Source organism: Leopardus geoffroyi, chromosome X (genome assembly GCF_018350155.1).
Source record: "Leopardus geoffroyi isolate Oge1 chromosome X, O.geoffroyi_Oge1_pat1.0, whole genome shotgun sequence".
Classification (NCBI taxonomy): domain Eukaryota; kingdom Metazoa; phylum Chordata; class Mammalia; order Carnivora; family Felidae; genus Leopardus; species Leopardus geoffroyi.
In genome coordinates this window covers 81,498,410-81,521,319 of record NC_059343.1, presented here as the reverse complement: position 1 = coordinate 81,521,319, position 22,910 = coordinate 81,498,410, and positions in this window count along the sequence as shown.

Sequence of the window (22,910 nt, the reverse complement as noted above, 5' to 3'; positions counted from 1 at the left end):
GAACCTTCTCCATGAAAACATTTGACAGGGATTTAAAAATTTTTTTTAATGTTTATTTTTGACACAGAGAGAGAGACAGAATGCGAGTGGGGGAAGGACAGAAAGAGAGGGAGACACAGAATCGGAAGCAGGCTCCAGGCTCCAAGCTGTCAACACAGAACCTGACACGGGGCAAGAACCATGAACTGTGAGATCATGACCTGATCCGAAGTTGGTTGCTTAACTGACTGGGCCACCCAGGCACCCCTTGACAGGGCTTTTGACTTAAGATGGAGTGTTAGGGGCAACTGGGTGCCTCAGTAGTTTGAGCATCGAACTCTTGATTTAGGCTCAGGTCATAATCCCAGGGTCATGGGATCGAGCTCAGTATTGGGCTCCACACTGGGTATGGAGCCTGCTTAAAATTCAAAGACAAATATCATATGACTTCACTCATATGAGGATTTTAAGATACAAAAAAGATGAACATAAGGGAAGGGAAGCAAAAATAATATAAAAACGGAGGGGGGACAAAAACAGAAGAGACTCCTAAATATGGGGAACAAACAGAGGGTTACTGGAGGGGTTGTGGGAGGGGGGATGGGCTAAATGGGTAAGGGGCATTAAAGAATCTACCTCTGAAATCATTGTTGCACTATATGCTAACTAACTTGGATGTAAATTAAAAATAAATAAATAAAAATTAAAAAGATTCTCTCCCTCTGCCCCTTGCACACTGTCTTTTTAAAATTAAAAAAAAAAAAAGAGTGATAAAACAGTTGAAAAATAGTGGCTTTCCAAATGTAGTAGATCAGATTTTTGGCTATTGGAATTAGTAAATCTAAAGAAGAACATTTTTAAAGGATAATCCAGTTTTCAAATAGGTATATTTCACTAGGATGGCCTAGAAGAACCTTAAGTTGTCTAAGTAGTTTTCTTAAAGTTAAGAGTGTTCCCTTTGTTAAAAAGAAAAAAAAAACCCATAAAATACAGAATGTAGAAAGAAAAAAAACACATCTGTAGATGGGTTGGTGTATTTATTTTAAGGTGGGCTTATTTTGGATGGCCAGTTACAAAAGTCCCTTATAGCTGATGTGTGCCTGTGCATCCCAGACTGTAAAATTCACCTGCGTCTTCAATGTGCCAAAGGCATCCTGTGGGTTGTCTCACTTCCAGGAACCAGGTTATTTACTGCAAAGTGGCTCTGAACTCCGCCTTGAGAAGCAGAGCTCCACAGGTATATTTTCTGAACGTGTAGAAAGCCTGGCAACTTTGGCTTATTCCTGTGGGGAATTAGGTTTATGTTGTAGGCATCAAACTTTCATGGAAACAAATACCCAATACAAGGTATAAATGTCATTTCTGTTTCTCCTCAAAGCTCACACAGGATTCTTTGAGACTTGATGCTTTTAACCTCCTGTCAGAATCCAAGTTGGTCCTTTGCCAGTGATGCAGCTGACCAAACTGATTAAACTATTGAAAGGCAAAGCAATGTACACATTTTTTGTGAAACTGAGGAAACTTTGGTTCCTTTGTGTGGGCTTTTGTATTTGTAGAAAAAAAACTAACACAAGGTATAAATACCATTTCTGCCTTTCCTCACTGCGTACATAAGATACATTGAAATTTGAGAGGCACCTGCGTGGCTCAGTGGTTTAAGCGTCCGACTTCGACTCAGGTCACGATGTCACGGTTTGTGAGTTAGAGCCCCGTGTTAGGCTCTGTGCTGACAAGCTCAGAGCCTGGAGCCTGCTTCAGATCTGTGTCTCCCTCTCTCTTTGTCCCTTCCCCGCTCGCACTTTGTCTCTCTCAAAAATAAAATAAACATTGTTTTAAAAAAAAGATACAATTAATTTGATTTTTTTTACACTTGCTGCCCTTTGAGATTGACACTTTGCCTCTGATGCGGCGAACCAAACTTTTTGAAATCAAAAAGGAAAACAAAAGGCTAATATATCAGAAAATAATACATAAACTGAAACAGTTATGGGAAATGAGACTTTAATTTTTAAGTCATAGGTCTAAAACTTCACCCAGATTCCTTGTGAGAAAGAAGCCATCATGATTTAATTATGGCTTTTCTATTAGGTACCCCTACCCCATGGAGCTCAGTAGAATTAGGCATTTGTAAGAGTATAGCAAATGTTAATGAAATAAATGAATGAGTGAATCTAATTATAATGGCTCTGTAATGTTCTGTGAGAAATAAGCAGTTGATCTAAATACCTCACTCCATATAAACCATTGTTTATATAATAGAAACCACCTGCCCCATCAGGAACCACTTAACCTCAGAAACCACTGCTAACTTCCTCCTGGTCAAATCACTTTTTGCTGCTTCTAGTTTTTGAAATCGTTGCTACTTTTGATACCGCTGAGGATTCTTGTTTTGTTTTTTGCTTTGACCTTGTAATGTCCTGCTTTCTTTCCTTTTTACTGCCCTTTCTAGTTTACTTTACTGTCTTAATTTCCTCCTGCTTTCAAGTGTGGCTTCCCCCCAAAGGCTTGCATTTGACTTTCTGCTCTTATATTACGCTGACCTTGGAGGGATTAAATGTAGAGGATCATCAGGCCTAACTAACCCTTTGCTCTCTGGTTGTGCACTTTAATTTTTTAAATATTAATATTTAAAACATTAAAATATATTTAATATTTTAATATATATTAATATATATTTATATATCATATATTAAATATATATTAATATATAATATATTAAATATATTATATATATAAATTATATATATATAAATTTATATATTTTATAAATATATATATTATATAAATACATAAAAAATATATATAAATATATATTATATATATTTATATATAATAAATATATAAATAAATAATAAATATATAAATATATATATAAATATATATATTTATATATATAAATATATTTAATATATTTAAATAAAAAATATTTTAAATATTTTTGAGAGAGAGAGAGAGAGAGAATGAGCAGAGGAGGGGCAGAGAGAGAGGGAGACACAGAATCCGAAGCAGGCTCCAGGCTCTGAGCTGCCAGCACAGAACCCGACACGGGGCTTGAACTCACAAACCGTGAGATCATGACCTGAGCTGAAGTTGGACCCTTAACCGATTGAGCCAGCGAAGTGCCCCTCTGGTTGTACACTTTAGTTGTGTGCTGGTCATAGCAGGTCCTCCCTGCTCCAACACCCAAAAGCTCAGCATTCAGAGCACTTCAAAAGTCAAAAACTCCTCCTATAACATCTAATCCATGCATAGTAGGCCCTCATCTGATGTTGACTGAACTGGCCCTTCACCAGGAATAACACAGTTTATGGGAATTGGGGGAAATAGGTCAGTTGCTCTAAGAGTTCATTACCATTGTCTCTGCCGCATGCATTTATTTATCAGGCTAATGTAAGTTCTTTGTGTAAAATTCTCATATTTGATCTGGTGTTGTTCTCATTACCATGTCCTCAAAATTTTTATTTAAAAAATAAAGACGACTGAAGTAGTAACTTGTAAAGACTCTTCTGTCTTCCCACAAGTTTCTCACCACCTTTTCTGGGAAAGGTGCCTAGTAGCAACATCCTCAAAACAAACCAAACTGTCATGGTACTTACCTGGATATAGATGATCAGTTCACAAATGAGAGTACACAGCATCTAAGTAGTTGATACAACTGCTCAGAAACATCACTGGAATGGATGGGTAGCTATACTGTGGACATAGGGAAACACACCTGGGGTATAAGAGATTTTGAGAGGTGAGGGACGACATCCATACATTTTCACTCTGTAATACACTTCCTTAACAGGAAAATAGCATATAAGAGAAGGTAGAATCTTTGTAAAAAGTCTTTATTTTTTCTCCTAGTCAGAGGAGATAAGAGAACTAATGTTTATTGAACAGTCACTAATTGCCAGACACTGTGTAAGGTGCTACAGTCAACTAACTTGTGTGGGGAGGTAGTGTTATTCTGTCTTTTCAGAAAACCACGCACAAAAAGCTGAAGATTAGGTTAATTAATCTTCCCAAGATCACATAAGCTAGTAATAGACAGATTTGTGATTTGAACTTTAATCTGTATGACTCTGAAGCCCCATGCTTCCTTCATTGGATTTTTCTGTGTCTCAATAGCGAAAAGACTCTGGAGGTTATGTGAAGCTAGTCCATATCCAGAGAAGAGAAGTACAAAAATAAAAAAAAGATTATTCTTCAAATATCTTTTTGTAATGTTTATTTATTTATTTTAAGAGGGAGAGAGCATGCGCGCATGAGCAGGGGAGGGGCAGAGAGAGATAGGGAGAGAGAGAATCCCAAGCAGGCTCTGTGCTGACAGCCCCAACACGGGGCTCCATCTCACGAACTGTGAGATCATGACCTAAGCCGAAATCAAAGGCAGGATACTTAACCTACAGAGCCACCCAGGCACCCCCTCTTCAAATACCTTTTAATTAGTCTTTACTGAATATGAAGTTTTAAAAAGGAAGCTTTCATGAAAAAGAGTACCCCATTTTCTCACAATATGCTGTTGTAGGGTGTTGACATTCAATTACAAAAACAAACAAAGCTTGTTGTTACTCCCTGCCCCCAATAACGTTATTAAGCCAAAGATATGCTTGCAAAGAGTTAATCACATTCTACACATTAACCCTGTACATTTTCTTTTAAGTGTCTTGTCACACAGTGAATGCTTCCTAAAGTTTACAAGCTAATATTTCCTATGTTAGTAAAGATACTCCTCAATACTTAGCTGTTTTCATAATGTAATCTCTTGTGAATATCTTTAAATATTGAGTGGAAAACCACCCAAAATACCAAACCTCTGCTACACAGAAGCACACATAGGCTTGAGGTAGAATCACTCACATCCCGTAGGCACAAATCCAAACACGTGCTTTTCTTGAATGGGTTTGTGTGCACACATGCGTATGCATGCAGATAATCTATCTCCTACAGCATAGCAGCAATTTCTGAGGCAGCCAGTCCCCAGGGTGTGCCTCAGGGCATCTCTGCAGTTCAGAGCAGCACACCACAGCTCAGTGCAGTCTTGAATCCAGCCCAGTAATAGCCTGGCCCTGGCAGGGGAGCAAGCAACACAGGCCTTTCTTTCATCAAGTCCTCCTCGGCTCCCATCCCTACCCTTCTTGGCCTGAACCCCATCCTGGGGCTCTGACATTGGAAGAGCAAAATGTAACAAAACACGTCATTGTAATTATTTGGGAACATGGCTGAATGTTTACCCCGAAGAATTTAGAAAATATCAAACAGTTTAGGAACAATTAAAAATGCAAAAATCTGACAAATCAAAGATAACCAATGTTTCGATTTAAAAATGATGTTTCTTATCTACAAAATGAAGGCATGAATTCTAAAATATATAAAAAATTCAGAGTTCAAAGTGGTATAAAGTAATAAATTTGTCTCCCTCTCCTGCCCACCCTAATTCCCACTTCCCAGAGGGAATTACTGATAAAAGTTCCTTGTGAATCCTTCCACATATTGCCATATAAAAGTATATCTGCATATTTTTTCTCTCCCACAAATGGAAGCCACAGATAAGATCATAGAGTGTGGAGCCAGACCACCTGGGCTTGGATCCCATCTCTACCAATTATGTGTTGTGTGCTCTTCAGCAAGTTACCTGATCTCTCTGTGCCTCAGTTACTTAATTCATGAAGGACGGATAAATATTGCCTACTTTATAGGGCTGTTACAAATATTGAATGAGATAGTGCATACTAAGAACAACACAATGCGTGGTACATAATAAGGGCTATATAAATATTAGCTATAATTCAAAAAATAACTTTATTGAGATATATTTTATGTATCCTAAAGTTCCCCCATTTCAAGTATACAATACAATGATTTGAATCTATGATGAACATTTTCATCCCCACAATGAGGTCCTTCATGCTCATTTATAGTTAAACCCTGGTCCTACTTGTAACCCTAGGCAACCGCTAATCTTTCTGTTTCCATAGATTTGGCCTTTCTAGACATTTAATAGAAGTAGAATCATATAATATGCGGGCTCTTGTGCTTGGCTTCTTTCATTTTATGAAATGCTTTGGAGGTTCATCCATGATATCAGTAGTGCATTTCTTTTTATTGCTGAATAGCATTCCATTGTATAAATATACCATATTTGTCTATCCATTTGCCAGTTGGTGGACATTTTGGTTGTTTCCAATTTTTGGCCATTCTGAATAATGTTGTAGTGAATATTTCCATACAAGTCATTGTGTGGACATGTGTTTTCATTTCTCTTGAATAGGTACCTAGGAGTGGAATTGCTGGGTTGTACGGTAATTTTATATTTAACATTTTGATGAACTGCCAAACTGTTTTCAAAGTACCATTTTACATTCCCATCAGCATCCAATAAAGGTTCCGGTTTCTCCGTATTCTCACTGACATTTGGAATTGTCTTACTTACACTTATTCTACTGAGCACAAAATGGTATGTCATTGTGGCCTTAATTTGCATTTCCCTAATGACTGATGATTGATGTTAAGCATATTTTCATGTGCTTATTATTATTTTTCACATTTATTTATTATTGAGAGACAGAGAGAGACAGAGCATGAGCATGGGGGGGGGGCAGGCAGAGAGAGGAGGAGACACAGAATCTGAAACAGGCTCCAGGCTCTGAGCTGTTAGCACAGAGCCCGATGCCGGGCTCGAACCCACAAACCGCTAAATCATCACCTGAGCCGAAGTTGGACACTTAACTGACTTAAAAGGCGCCCCCTTCATGTACTTATTAGTCATTTGTAAATCTTTGGTGGAAATTCTGCTCATGTGTTTTGTCCATTTAAAAAGCTTGGTTTTTTTTTTTTTTTTTTTTTTAGTTAACATAAGAATTCTTTGTGTATTCTGGATACAAGACCTTTATCAGGTATGTGCTTAGTAAATATTTTCTCCTAGTTTTATTTGTCTTTAATTATCTTAATGGTGTCTTTTGAAGTATAAAAATTTGGATTTTGGTGAGGTCCCATTTATCCATTTTTTTCCTCTTTTATGGACCATGCTTTTGGTGTTCTATCTTAGCCTAACCTGAGGTCCCATAGATCCTCTTATATTTTCTTCTAAAAGTGTTATGTTTTGGGGCGCCTGGGTGGCACAGTGGTTAAGCGTCTGACTTCAGCCAGGTCACGATCTCGCAGTCCGTGAGTTCGAGCCCCGCGTCGGGCTCTGGGCTGATGGCTCAGAGCCTGGAGCCTGCTTCCGATTCTGTGTCTCCCTCTCTATCTGCCCCTCCCCCGTTCATGCTCCGTCTCTCTCTGTCCCCAAAATAAATAAACGTTGAAAAAAAAAAGTGTTATGTTTTTAACTCTTATATGTAAGTGAAAAATTTAGACTACATTTTTGTGTGTAATGTGAGATAAGGGTCTAAGATTATCTTTTTATATGTGTATATCCAGTTATCCCAACACCATTTTGTGAACATTCTTTTCCCCCAGTGAATTGCCTTGATACTTTTGTCAAATATTAGTTGACTTTAAGTATCAGGATTTGTTTCTGAACTGTTAATTCTGTTTCATTGATCATTATGACTCTCCTTATGCTAGCACCACAGTATTTTTCTTGATAAATATAGCTTTATCGTAACTTTTGAAATTGGGAAATGAAGTCCTCCAACTATTTTCTTTTTTTAAAGATTGCATTGGCTATCCTGGATTTCTTGCATTTCCATATGAACTTTGAGATCTCTTCATCAGTTTCTGCAAAAGGCCTGCTGGAATTGTGTTAAATCTATACCTCAATTTGGGGAGAATTACTATCTTAACAATATTGAGTCTTCCAATCCAAGAACATGGACTGCTTGTCCACTTATTTGTATCTCTTTTAACTTCCCTCAGTAAAGTTTTGTAATTATTAGTTTACAAGACTTTTGCTTTGTTAAAGTTATTTCTAAGTATTTCATTCTTTTGATACTATTATAAATGAAATTGCATCCTTAATTTGAGTTTTGGATTGTTGCTCTTGGACAGAAATGCAATTGATTTTGTATATTGAGCTTCTATCCTGTGGACTTGGTGTAGTTCTACTTTTTGTTTTGTTTTGTGGGTTCCTAAGGATTTTTTATACACAAGATTGTGTCGTATGCAAGTATAGTTGTGCTTATACCTTTCCAGTCTGGATATCTTTTATTTCTTTTTCTTGCCTAATTTCCCTGTCTGGAATGTCCAGTCCAATGTTGAATAAAAATGAGGAGGACAGATATTCTTGTCTTGTTCTTGATCTTAGTGGAAAGCTTTCAGTCTTTTACAATTAAGTATGCTGTTAGCCATGGGGTTTTTGTAAATGTCTTCTATCAGGTTAAGGAACTTACCTTCTATTTATAGTTTGTTGAATGTTTTTATCATGAAAGGATACTATATTTTGTCAAATGCTCTTTCTGTGTTTATTGAGATTATCATGTAGTTTTTGTCTATTCAATTGGAATGATATCTTACATTGATTGATTTTCACATATTGAACCAACCTTAAATCCCACTTGGTCATTGTATGTAAACTTTTCTATATATTGCTCAATTAAATTTGCTGAATTTTGTTGATTTTTGTGCTTATATTCATAAGGAATACTGGTCTGTATCTTTCTAATCATGTCTTTGTCTAATTTGGATAATAGAAGCTTTATAGAATTAGTTGTGAGGTATTCTGTCTTATGAGTTTGTGTAGGATTGGTATTAATTCCTCTTCAAATGTTTGAAAGAATTAAACAGTGAAGCCACCTGAACCTGTATTTTTCTTTGTGGAAAATTTATTGATTACCAATTCAATCTCTTTACTTGTTATAAATTTGTTTAGATTTCTGTATCTTTTTGAATTAGTTTTGGTACCTTGCATCTTTCTAGAAATTTGTCTGTTTCATGTAGATTATCTACTTTGATGCATAAAATTATTCATGATATTCCCTTATAATACTTTTATTTCTCTAAGGTTGGTAGTGATGTCTGCTCCTTCAATCTTTTTTTTTTTAACTTTTAAAATTTTTTTAGTTTACATCTGAGTTAGTGCAACAATGATTTCAGGAGTAGATTCCTTAATTCCCCTTACCCATTTAGCCCATCCCCCTTCCCACAATCCCTCCAATAACCCTCTGTTTGTTCTCCATATTTAAGAGTCTCTTATGCTTTTTCATTCTTGATTTAATAATGTACACTTGAAAAAAATATGAATTCTATGGCCATTAGGTGAAGTGTTCAATGGATTTCTGTTACACTGATTTGGCTGATAGTGTTATTCATGTCTTCTATATTCTTGTTGATCTTTTGCCAAATTTTTCTATCCATTGTGAATGTGGGATATTAAAGTATCTAACTATTATGATTGCATTATCTATTTCCCTCTCCAATTTGTCAATTTTATGTTCACATATTTCTTCAATTATGTTAATTTTTTGTTCACATATTTTGAGGGTCTTTTATTACTTGCAGGCAATATACAAATTGTATCTTCCCATTTATTTGATCCCTTTTATAAGTACAATATCTTTCTCTTTGATCCTAATAACAATTTTTATCTCGAAGGCTATTTTTTCTGCTATTAATAATAGCTATTCCAGTCTTCTTTTGGTTATTGTTTACATATATTTTTGCACATACTATTTGTATCTCATTTTCCATAATTTTATATTAAAAATGTTTATTTATTTTGAGAGAGAAAGAGAGTGGAGAGGGGCAAAAAGAGGGAGAGAGAATCCCAAGCAGGCTCTGCGCTGCCAGCATGGGGCCCCAGCAAGGGGCTCGAATTCATGAACCACGAGACCATGACCTGAGCCAAAACCAAGAGTCAGATGCTTAACCCACTGAGCCACCCAGGCGCCCCACCAACCCTTTTATGTTTAACCTATTTGCATCTTTAAACATAAGGTATGTTTCTTGTAGATAGTATATAGTTGAATCATGTTTGATTTTATCCATTCTGTCAATCTCTGTCCTTTAATTGGGGAATTTATTCCATTTACATTTAATTTGATTACTGATAAAGAAGGACTGACTTCTGCCATTTTGTTATTTGTTTTCTGTATGTCTTCTGTCTTTTTGTACCTCTGCTCTGCCAATCCTTACTTCTTTTTTGATAAATAGGTATTTTCAAGTGTACCATTTAAATTACTTTGTTGTTTCTTTTACTATATATTTTTCAAGTTATTTTCTTAGTGGTAGCCCTGGGGATTACAATGATCACTTTAAAACAATCTAGTTCAGATTAATACTAACTTAATTTCAATACTATACAGTATCTTCACTCCAATACAGCTCCATTCTGTCTAATTCCTTTGAGCTATTATTGTTATAGAAATTACTCTTTCACACATTTTTAGTTCCACCAACACAGTTTTATAATTATTTATTTATTAAATTTCATTTAAAATAAGGTAGGAGAGGACAAGAGTTACAAAAAATACATTTACATTATCTTTTTTTATTGAAGCATAGTTGACACACAATGTTACATTAGTTTCAGTTATACTATCTTTTATATGAAGCTACGTAGTTACCTTTATTGGTGCTTTTTATTTCTTTGTGTGGACTTGAGTTACTGCCTAGTCCTTTTGTTTCAGACTGAAGGACTCCCCTGAGTATTTCTTGTATGGCAGGTCTGCTAGTAAAAAATTCTTTTTTCATTCATGTGGAAATGTCTTCATTTTTTCCGTCATTTTTGAGGAATAGTTTTGTCAAATACAGAGTTCTTCGTTGATAATATTTTCCTTTCAATACATTAAATATGTGTTTCCACTGCATTCTGGCTTCCACTGTTTCTGTTTAGAAATCCACTATCAATCTTATAGAGGATCCCTTATACATGACAAATTGCTTCTCTCATGCTGCTTTCAAAAATCTTTTTGTCTTTGTCTTTCAATACTTTGACTACAATGTGTCTGGTTGTATATATCCTTTGCTTTATCTTACTTGGAGTTTGTTGGGCTTTTTGAATATGTAGATTAAAGCTTTTCCTTGAATGTGGGGAGTTTTGGGTCATTATTTTTTCAAATATTCTTTCTGCTCTCTTCCCTGCCCCCTCCCACCTTTCTGGAAATTCCATTATATGTATGTGGGTATGTTTGATGCATTCCCACAGGTCTGTGAGACTCTGTTTATTTTTCTTCATTTTTCTTACTTTCTGTTACTCGGATAAGCTAATCTTAATTGACCTGTTTTTGGGTTCTCTGATTCTTTCTTCTGTCAGTTCAAATCTTCTGTTGAATCCTTCTAGTAAAATTTTCATTTCAGTTATTGTATTTTTCAGCTCCAGAATTTCTATTTGGATCTTTAAAAAAAACATATTTCTTTTCATCAATATTCTGTATATGGTGAGACATCGTTGTCATACTTTTCTTTAATTTTTTAGACATGGTTTTCCTTAGTTTTTAAAACATATTTATAAAAGCTCTTTGAAGTTTTTGTCTAGTAAGTCTAATGCCTGAACTTCCTTAGGGACAGTTTCTATTGAATGTTTTTCCCTGCATATATTGGCTGCATTTTCTTATTTCTTTAAGTCTTATAATTTTTGTTGAAAACAGAGTATTGTAGATAGTGTAATTTAACAACTCTGGATCACATCCTCATCATCCCCAGAATTTATTGTTGTTACTGTTTTGTTACTGTGTTACTTTGTTTTGTCCTTTTGTTTAGTGACTTTTCTGGACTAATTCTATTGTATAGTATGTGACCATGAAAGTCTCTACACAGTTTAGTGTACATAATGGTTTATCAGATATTTCCTTAAATGTCTTGAATCAATAATTATTCCATCCTTTGCTTAGGGGGATTATGAGGGTGGGGCTCTGTGCTCTTTGGCATGCTTTCAACACTTAGGCAGTTTACAAATCTGACTTAACTTTCACTTTGCATAGAGCCTTAAGGTCAGGCAGAGGTGAGAGACTGATGTCTTCTCAGGTCTTTCCTGGGCATGTGCACAGCCCTGTACATACATGTAGCCTTCTAGATGCCCTGAAATATATCATAGCTCTTTAAAGGTCACTATGGACATCTCATTCTCTAGATCTTTATTTTACATTTTTAGCTAGGCTCTTGTTTGCCCAAAGTGGTATAGTCATCATAAGCAACTGTGGTGTTAGATTGATGCTTATTGTTTTCAATAAATGTTCTGCAGATAAAGCTTTTCTCATAGAGCAAGCACCATGTCTGGTCAAATAATGAAAACACTCTATGAATGAGGCTTTCTAGAGAGGTATGAAACAGGTTAAATAATGACAATGCTGTAGAGGTGGAAATTTTGAGGAGCTCCAAACCCAGTATGCTCCCTCTGATGGCTGTAATGCTGTTGTTGTTTTCTTTACAGCTGCTATAGTTGTGAATCTGCTGTTTATCAAGACTATTATGGAACTGGAGAGAGGGACATGGGAGTAGACCAAGTTAAAAATGCCATAAAGTGTTCTTTTCTTTTCATTTTGTTTTTGGAGAGAGAGAATATGTGAACCAGAGAAAGAGGCAGAGGTGCGGGGAGAGAAAGAGAGAGAGAGAGAGAGAGAGAGAGAGAGAGAGAGAATCCCAAACAGGCTCCACGCTCAGCAGAGAGCGCACCATAGGGCTCAATCCCACTATGCAGGACTCATCCTTCACAACCTGAACCAAAATCAAGAGTCAGATGCTAAACCAATTGAGCAACCCAGGTGCCCCCATAAAGTGTTCTTAACAGAGGTTACATAGTTTTTCTTGATTAAAGGTTCCTTAGATTGTTTTAGGCTTTAATTTCCATATTTCTGAAAAAAGTTGGTTTTTATAATTTTGCCAGGATTTTCATTTCTTTAATAGAAGAATGGATTTACAGAAGTCCTTACTTTGCCATTCCAGAAGTCCTTCCTGGTTAGTTATTATTTTCATTATACAAGCTTCTTCTTCACTTATTTTTTTTCCAACTTAACAATGACTCTTGGGGATTTTTCTATATCAGGTCATGGAGATTTTTTTGTATTGTTCCAGGGTAGGGTTGTGACATAATTTATTTAATCATACCTTATAACTGAGCTGTTGAGTTTTTTTCCCAATACAACCAATGCAATAATATCCTTTTGAATTATCTTTTATTTGTATTGCAAGTATATATCTTAAGGTAAAATTCCCATCTGAGGTATAGCTATTCAGAGTATGTGCAGTTTTCATTTTGACTGATATTACCAACTTTCCCTCAAAATAGCTGCACCAGAACTTTTGACAGTAGCCAAATTATGGAAAGAGCCTAAATGTCCATCAACTGATGAATGGATAAAGAAGTTGTGGTTTATATATGCAATGGAATACTACTTGGCAATGAGAAAGAATGAAATATGGCCTTTTGTAGCAACGTGGATGGAACTTGAGAGTGTTATGCTAATGAAATAAGTCATAGAGAGAAAGACAGATACCATGTGTTTTCACTCTTACGAGGATCCTGAGAGACTTAACAGAAGACCATGGGGGAGGGGAAGGAAAAAAAAGTTAGAGAGGGAGAGAGCCAAACCATAAGAGACTCTTAAAAACTGAGAACAAACTGAGGGTTCATGGGGAGTGGGAAGGAGGGGAGGGTGGGTGATGGGTATTGAGGAGGGCACCTGTTGGGATGAGCACTGGGTGTTGTACGGAAACCAATTTGACAATAAATATCATATTAAAAAAAATAGCTGCACCAATTGTATTCTCTCTACCACTATATCAAAGTGCCTTTTATCACATATACTTGCCAACACTGAGAATCTTCTTAAGTTTTGCTAATTAAGTAGTTCAGAGAATGGTACTTCATCTCATTGATTCACTTATTTTTTTTTCTTGGTTTTAATGCTATAAATATGATTAAGCAGCTTAGTGTAAGGATGACTATCTGCTTACCTCACACATACAATTCGAAAAGTCCTTTGGACCTTTGTTATATAGTAATAATAAACAAGAAGAACAGGAAAAACAGTTACAGATGTAGGGGCATTGCAGAGAATGTTTTATTATCAAAGTGACTTTTCCAATGGTTTACAAAAGCAGTCTGGGGATAAAGCTGTCAGTCAAAACCTGCTGTTATCATTGTTGTCATGAATTTCGATAACTTCACACTATTAAGACTCATGGTTATTGTTGTTGGAAAAAATGGAATCCTACACCCTCGAATTTGGTTTGATGACTTAGGATAGTGAATGCCGCTTCTTCTTATAAATTGCTTTTGGGCCCTGGTAAGTTCTAACTGGAACTTACAGTTGTGCATGAACATAACCAGCTACTGGTGACTTTTGTTTTTACAGTTGCAACTAGAAAGAATTGCACATGCTTTAACCCCACAAATTGTTTGTACATGGCATGTGAAGAATGCTATTACGTCCATGTTCCTTTAAAAATTTTTTTTTTTTAATTTTTTTTTTTTCAACGTTTATTTATTTTTGGGACAGAGAGAGACAGAGCATGAACGGGGGAGGGGCAGAGAGAGAGGGAGACACAGAATCGGAAACAGGCTCCAGGCTCTGAGCCATCAGCCCAGAGCCTGACGCGGGGCTCGAACTCCCGGACCGCGAGATCGTGACCTGGCTGAAGTCGGACGCTTAACCGACTGCGCCACCCAGGCGCCCCTTAAAAATTTTTTTTAACATTTATTTATTTTTGGTAGACAGAAAGAGACAGAGCACAAGTGGGGGGGCAGAGATAGAAGGAGACACAGAATCCAAAGCAGGCTCCAGGCTCTGAGCTGTCAGCACAGAGCCCGACGTGGGACTGGAACTCACAAACCGCAAGATCATGACCTGAGATGAAGTTGGACGCTTAACCAACTGAGCCACCCAGGCGCTTTGTCCATGTTCCTTCAAAAGTATTTTATGAGGTGGGTATAGAGAAGGAAATAGTGATGTTTAAAGTGAGGTTAAGAAAGGGAAAAAAATTAAAGGTCTGCAATTGAAGACTTGATATACCTAAATGCCAGGTAAATTTCAGAGAGAGATTTATTATGACAACTGTAAAGAAAGCATATCTCTTGTCTAGGCTGATGTCTTCAATTGTGTTTGTTGTCTTTTAGGCATTAACATGCTTTCCAAAAGCCATGCCAAGCTCAATACACAGCTTGTTCTTTTACATTTTCCATACATGACCATTCCCAGGTTATAGATACTGTGCTATTCAAATCAGGCCTCTATGTAGCAGAACTGAGTAGGGAGCATGCAGGAATTGGGGGTACAGGGGAACGTGAACAGGTTTTACTGTGTATCATTATCAACTCCATGGTGGCCTTGAAAATTTTGCTTAATGTCTCAGTTTACAAATCTCTTAAGTGAGGCAATGAATTAGCTGGGAATAGGGAAAGCATTATAAAAGCATTATAGTGGGTATTATCATGATCACATACTGATCTGATGAAAAGCTATACTTGCACATGGAACATTCTCCAAGATAGATCATATACTGGGTCACAAAACAGCCCTCCATAAGTTTACCAGAATTGAAATTATACCATGCATACTTTCAGACCACAATGCTATGAAGCTTGAAATCAACCACAGAAAAAAGTCTGGAAAACCTCCAAAAGCATGGAGGTTAAAGAGCACCCTACTAACGAATGAGTGGGTCAACCAGGCAATTAGAGAAGAAATAAAAAAATATATGGAAACAAACGAAAATGAAAATACAACAATCCAAACGCTTTGGGACGCAGCGAAGGCAGTCCTGAGAGGAAAATACATTGCAATCCAGGCCTATCTCAAGAAACAAGAAAAATCCCAAATACAAAATCTAACAGCACACCTAAAGGAAATGGAAGCAGAACAGCAAAGGCAGCCTAAACCCAGCAGAAGAAGAGAAATAATAAAGATCAGAGCAGAAATAAACAATATAGAGTCTAAAAAAACTGTAGAGCAGATCAACGAAACCAAGAGTTGGTTTTTTGAAAAAATAAACAAAATTGACAAACCTCTAGCCAGGCTTCTCAAAAAGAAAAGGGAGATGACCCAAATAGATAAAATCATGAATGAAAATGGAATTATGACAACCAATCCCTCAGAGATACAAACAATTATCAGGGAATACTATGAAACATTATATGCCAACAAATTGGACAACCTGGAAGAAATGGACAAATTCCTGAACACCCACACTCTTCCAAAACTCAACCAGGAGGAAATAGAAAGCTTGAACAGACCCATAACCAGCGAAGAAATTGAATCGGTTATTAAAAATCTCCCAACAAATAAGAGTCCAGGACCAGATGGCTTCCCAGGGGAGTTCTACCAGACGTTTAAAGCAGAAATAATACCTATCCTTCTCAAGCTATTCCAAGAAATAGAAAGGGAAGGAAAACTTCCAGACTCATTCTATGAAGCCAGTATTACTTTGATTCCTAAACCAGATAGAGACCCAGTAAAAAAAGAGAACTACCGGCCAATATCCCTGATGAATACGGATGTAAAAATTCTCAATAAGATACTAGCAAATCGAATTCAACGGCATATAAAAATAATTATTCACCATGATCAAGTGGGATTCATTCCTGGGATGCAGGGCTGGTTCAACATTCGCAAATCAATCAACGTGATACATCACATTAACAAAAAAAAAGAGAAGAACCATATGATCTTGTCAATCGATGCAGAAAAGGCCTTTGACAAAATCCAGCACCCTTTCTTAATAAAAACCCTTGAGAAAGTCGGGATAGAAGGAACATACTTAAAGATCATAAAAGCCATTTATGAAAAGCCCACAGCTAACATCATCCTCAACGGGGAAAAACTGAGAGCTTTTTCCCTGAGATCAGGAACACGACAGGGATGCCCACTCTCACCGCTGTTGTTTAACATAGTGCTGGAAGTTCTAGCATCAGCAATCAGACAACAAAAGGAAATCAAAGGCATCAAAATTGGCAAAGATGAAGTCAAGCTTTCGCTCTTTGCAGATGACATGATATTATACATGGAAAATCCGATAGACTCCACCAAAAGTCTGCTAGAATTGATACATGAATTCAGCAAAGTTGCAGGATACAAAATCAATGTACAGAAATCAGTTGCATTCTTATACACTAAAAATGAGGCAACAGAAAGACAAATAAAGAAACTGATCCCATTCACAATTGCACCAAGAAGCATAAAATACCTAGGAATAAATCTAACCAAAGATGTAAAGGATCTGTATGCTGAAAACTATAGAAAGCTTACGAAGGAAATTGAAGAAGATTTAAAGAAATGGAAAGACATTCCCTGCTCATGGATTGGAAAAATAAATATTGTCAAAATGTCAATACTACCCAAAGCTATCTACACATTCAATGCAATCCCAATCAAAATTGCACCAGCATTCTTCTCGAAACTAGAACAAGCAATCCTAAAATTCATATGGAACCACAAAAGGCCCCGAATAGCCAAAGGAATTTTGAAGAAGAAGACCAAAGCAGGAGGCATCACAATCCCAGACTTTAGCCTCTACTACAAAGCTGTCATCATCAAGACAGCATGGTATTGGCACAAAAACAGACACATAGACCAATGGAATAGAATAGAAACCCCAGAACTAGACCCACAAACGTATGGCCAACTCATCTTTGACAAAGCAGGAAAGAACATCCAATGGAAAAAAGACAGCCTCTTTAACAAATGGTGCTGGGAGAACTGGACAGCAACATGCAGAAGGTTGAAACTAGACCACTTTCTCACACCATTCACAAAAATAAACTCAAAATGGATAAAGGACCTGAATGTGAGACAGGAAACCATCAAAACCTTAGAGGAGAAAGCAGGAAAAGACCTCTCTGACCTCAGCCGTAGCAATCTCTTACTCGACACATCCCCAAAGGCAAAGGAATTAAAAGCAAAAGTGAATTACTGGGACCTTATGAAGATAAAAAGCTTCTGCACAGCAAAGGAAACAACCAACAAAACTAAAAGGCAACCAACGGAATGGGAAAAGATATTTGCAAGTGACATATCGGACAAAGGGCTAGTATCCAGAATCTATAAAGAGCTCACCAAACTCCACACCCGAAAAACAAATAACCCAGTGAAGAAATGGGCAGAAAACATGAATAGACACTTCTCTAAAGAAGACATCCGGATGGCCAACAGGCACATGAAAAGATGTTCAGCGTCGCTCCTTATCAGGGAAATACAAATCAAAACCACACTCAGGTATCACCTCACGCCAGTCAGAGTGGCCAAAATGAACAAATCAGGAGACTATAGATGCTGGCGAGGATGTGGAGAAACGGGAACCCTCTTGCACTGTTGGTGGGAATGCAAATTGGTGCAGCCGCTCTGGAAAACAGTGTGGAGGTTCCTCAGAAAATTAAAAATAGACCTACCCTATGACCCAGCAATAGCACTGCTGGGAATTTATCCAAGGGATACAGGAGTACTGATGCATAGGGGCACTTGTACCCCAATGTTCATAGCAGCACTCTCAACAATAGCCAAATTATGGAAAGAGCCTAAATGTCCATCAACTGATGAATGGATAAAGAAATTGTGGTTTATATACACAATGGAATACTACGTGGCAATGAGAAAAAATGAAATATGGCCTTTTGTAGCAACGTGGATGGAACTGGAGAGTGTGATGCTAAGTGAAATAAGCCATACAGAGAAAGACAGATACCATATGGTTTCACTCTTATGTGGATCCTGAGAAACTTGACAGGAACCCATGGGGGAGGGGGAGGAAAAAAGAAAAAAAAAAAAAAAAAAAGAGGTTAGAGTGGGAGAGAGCCAAAGCATAAGAGACTGTTAAAAACTGAGAACAAACTGAGGGTTGATGGGGGGTGGGAGGGAGGAGAGGGTGGGTGATGGGTATTGAGGAGGGCACCTTTTGGGATGAGCACTGGGTGTTTTATGGAAACCAATTTGGACAATAAATTTCATATATTATAAAAAAAAAAATAGAACCTGCTCGACAAAGAAAAAAAAAAAAAAAAAAAAAAAAAAAGGTTATTAGGGTTGATTAAGAGGGATCTTAACATCATAAGGCTTTGTTGTGTCCAAACTTCTCCTTAAAGATTTGTAATGCAGAAAAAAAAAAAAAAAAAAAAAAAAAAAAAAAAAAAAAAGAAAAGCTATACTTTAAATCTTTTTTTTCTCCTTACAATAATTGTGTAATTTTGTATCTTAGTGAGAAAAATAAAAATCATACCCTAACAAAGAAGCAAAATGCTAGTACTTTCCTTTTAAATATAGACAGTTAGTATAACTTAGTGGCTAAATGCATGGGCTTTGGAGCCAGACTGCCTGCCTTCGTATCCTGGCTCTGTCACTGATAAGGGGTGTGACTTTAGGCAATGTGTGTTTCTTCATTTGTGAAATAATAATAATAATAATAATAATTCCTAACTCATCCATAGGATTAACGAGGATTAAGTTAATACAGGTATCTCTTGCTTTTCAAAAGTTCACATTATGCGACTTTGCTTTTAAGAAAGACCTACATTACCATGTGTTTTCACTAACTGAAAGATATTCGAAGAGGGTTTTCACTTTTATGAAAAAAGAAATATTAAAAACAATGTTCAGACTTTATTTTGCAGCAAGACCTTATAGAGGCAGTGTACACCCAGGTAACGTGAGTGGCTCTGCCAAGTTCCTTCCCTGGGAGCTACACTCAGCATCTCAGCATCAAGTTGCCATAGTTTTGAACTGTGTCTGTGAGCATCTGTGTTTTACCTCCATTTACGTTGTGCATCTGTTAGCAAGATGTGTCTTAAGATATTACTAAAGCCTATGAAGGTTAATTTTTGAGGTGTGGGAATGCTCCAAAATTTTTCCACATAAATAAATATAAATTAATATAAATAAATGCTTCTTTGCTTTATTCCATTTGAGCTTATGAAGGATTTTGTAGGAATCCTCTACTTTTGGATAGCAGGGAAGCCTGTATAAGAAAAGCACTCTGTGTTTGGCAAGGAGAAAACACTCAACAAATGTCAGCTATTATTGCTATTATTATTAATTAATGCTTTCCTTTGGCCAGGCACCTAACAGGAACCAGTAAGGCAGGTAGAGGCAGAGGGTTGATATGTATGAAAGCAAGGAATTTCGAAGCATTCCTTCAGTCCCACTAAGAGAGGTCATACTTTCGATGATGGTATTGTTGACCTATAAGTAAGTAATTATTTTGGCCATACTATTAGGGTGTTTTGCAAAGAATATGTCAATGTTATTAAAAAATGTATTCCTTGAGTAATTTACATCACAATCACCAGGGGAGGGAAGACTTGATAAAACGCAGATTCCAGAGCTTCGTCCCAAACATGCAGAATCAGAATTTCTGGGCCTTAGATCTAAAAATATACATTTTTAATAAACACCTCAGGAGCTTCTGATGCAGGCTGAAGTTTCAGAACCACTGGGTCAGGCTATATTTACATACGGCTTTGTCAGAACCCAGTAAACAGCTAGTAACAACAACAATAATGTGGAATGGTACTAGTATATGAATCCCTATTCAGCTTGACCAGGAGGTGGTCTGACTTCACTTTGCTTCTTGTCTCAGGCCAATGAATAGTCTTTTTTGTAAACTTTGACCTAAAATGGCAAGCTACCCTGTTTCTGGGCATAATAAACAAATTTAAAACTTCTAGTAAGGCTTTGCCAAATAAATTTTTGATGCTGGATGTAGCTCTCAATTTTACCAGTAGGGAGCACAGTCAGTCTATTGATCTTAGGCTTTATATAACAAAGAAGGCTGAGAAGGTCTTTTCTCTATTTTAGTATGGAAATCTTTTCCTAGGGGTTGAAGAGTAAGAGACAGGTGCCAGCCACTTCTGTGTGGGATAGGAATGTGACCTTCAGAGTGGGATTGCTCATTTTTCAAAGATGACACAGAATGAAACTTTTAAATCTATAAATATTATATCTGGAAAATATGGTCTCCTAGATTTGCGACTCTATAGTGAAAAAGAGCCCTTCTTTGAGTAACATGCATCCCCATAGAGCACTTTGGAATAAGGTGTGAAATGTAGAGAAACATGAAAGAAAAGTTATGAGATGTTGAATTATTCTATTTTGTTTTATTTTTTATTTTTATTTTTTTAGCATTTGCTTACTTTTTAAAAATATTTTTTAATATGAAAATTATTGTCAAATTGGTTTCCATACAAAACCCAGTGCTCCTCCCAACAGGTGCCCTCCTCAATGCCCATAACCCACCCTCCACTCCCTCTGACTCCCCGTCAACCCTCACTTTATTCTCAGTTAAGAGTATCATGGTTTGGCTCTCTCCCTCCTTAACTTTTTTTCCCTTCCCCTCCCCCATGGTCTTCTGTTAAGTTTCTCAGGATCCACATAAGAGTGAAAACATATGGTATCCGTCTTTCTCTGTATGACTTATTTCACTTAGCATAACGCTCTCCAGTTCCATCCACGTTGCTACAAAAGGCCATATTTCATTTTTTCTCATTGCCACATAGTATTCCATTGTGTATATAAACCACAATATCTTTATTCATTCGTCAGTTGATGGATATTTAGGCTCTTTCCATAATTTGGCTATTGTTGAGAGTGCTGCTATAAACATTGGGGTACAAGTGCCCCTATGCATCAGCACTCCTGTATCCCTTGGGTAAATTCCTAGCTGTGCTATTGCTGAATCATAGGGTAGGTCTATTTTTAATTTTCTGAGGAACCTCCACACTGTTTTCCAGAGTGGCTGCACCAGTTTGCATTCCCACCAACAGTGAAAGAGGGTTCCTGTTTCTCCACATCCTCACCAGCAAATCTATAGTCTCCTGATTTGTTCATTTTAGCCACTCTGACTGGAGTGAGGTGGTATCTTACGCGTGGTTTTGATTTGTATTTCCCTGATGAGGAGTGACGTTGAGCATCTTTTCATGTGCCTGTTGCCCATCTGGATGTCTTCTTTAGAGAAGTGTCTATTCATGTTTTCTGCCCATTTCTTCACTGGATTATTTGTTTTTTGGGTGTCGAGTTTGGTGAGTTCTTTATAGATTTTGGATACTAGCCCTTTGTCTGATATGTCATTTGCAAATATCTTGTCCCATTCCGTTGGTTGCCTTTTAGTTTTCTTGATTGTTTCCTTTGTTGTGCACAAGCTTTTTATCTTCATGAGGTCCCAATAGATCATTTGTGCTTTTAATTCCCTTGCCTTTGGGATGTGTCAAATAAGAAATTGCTGAGGCTGAGGTCAGAGAGGTTTTTTCCTGCTTTCTCCTCTAGGGTTTTGATGGTTTCCTGTCTCACATTCAGGTCCTTTACCCATTTTCAGTGTATTTTTGTGAATGGTGTAAGAAAGTGGTCTAGTTTCATTCTTCTGTATGTTGCTGTCCAGTTCTCCCAGCACCATTTGTTAAAGAGACTGTCTTTTTTCCGTTGGATATTCTTTCCTGCTTTGTCAAAGATTAGTTGGCCATACTTTTGTGGGTCTAATTCTGGAGTCTCTATTCTCTTCCATTGGTCGATTGTCTGTTTTTGTGCCTATACCATGCTGTCTTGGTGATTACAGCTTTGTAGTAGAGGCTAAAGTCTGGGATTGTGATGCCTCCTGCTCTGGTCTTCTTCAATATTACTTTGGCTATTCAGGGTCTTTTGTGATTCCATACAAATTTAGGATGGCTTGTTCTAGCTTTGAGAAGAATGCTGGTGCAATTTTGATTGAGATTGTATTGAATGTGTAGATAGCTTTGGGTAGTATTGACATTTTAACAATATTTATTCTTCCAACCCATGAGCACGGAATGTTTTTCCATTTCTATGTATCTTCTTCAATTTCCTTCATAAGCTTTCTATGGTTTTCAGCATACAGATCTTTTACATCTTTGGTTAGATATATTCCTAGGTATTTTATGATTCTTGGTGCAATTGTGATGGGGATAATTTTCTTTTTATGTCTTTCTGTTGTTTCATTATTAGTGTATAAGAATGCAACTGATTTCTGTACATTGATTTTGTATCCTGTGACTTTGCTGAATTCATGTATCAGTTCTAGCAGACTTTTAGTGGAGTCTATCGGGTTTCCATGTATACTATCATGTCATCTGC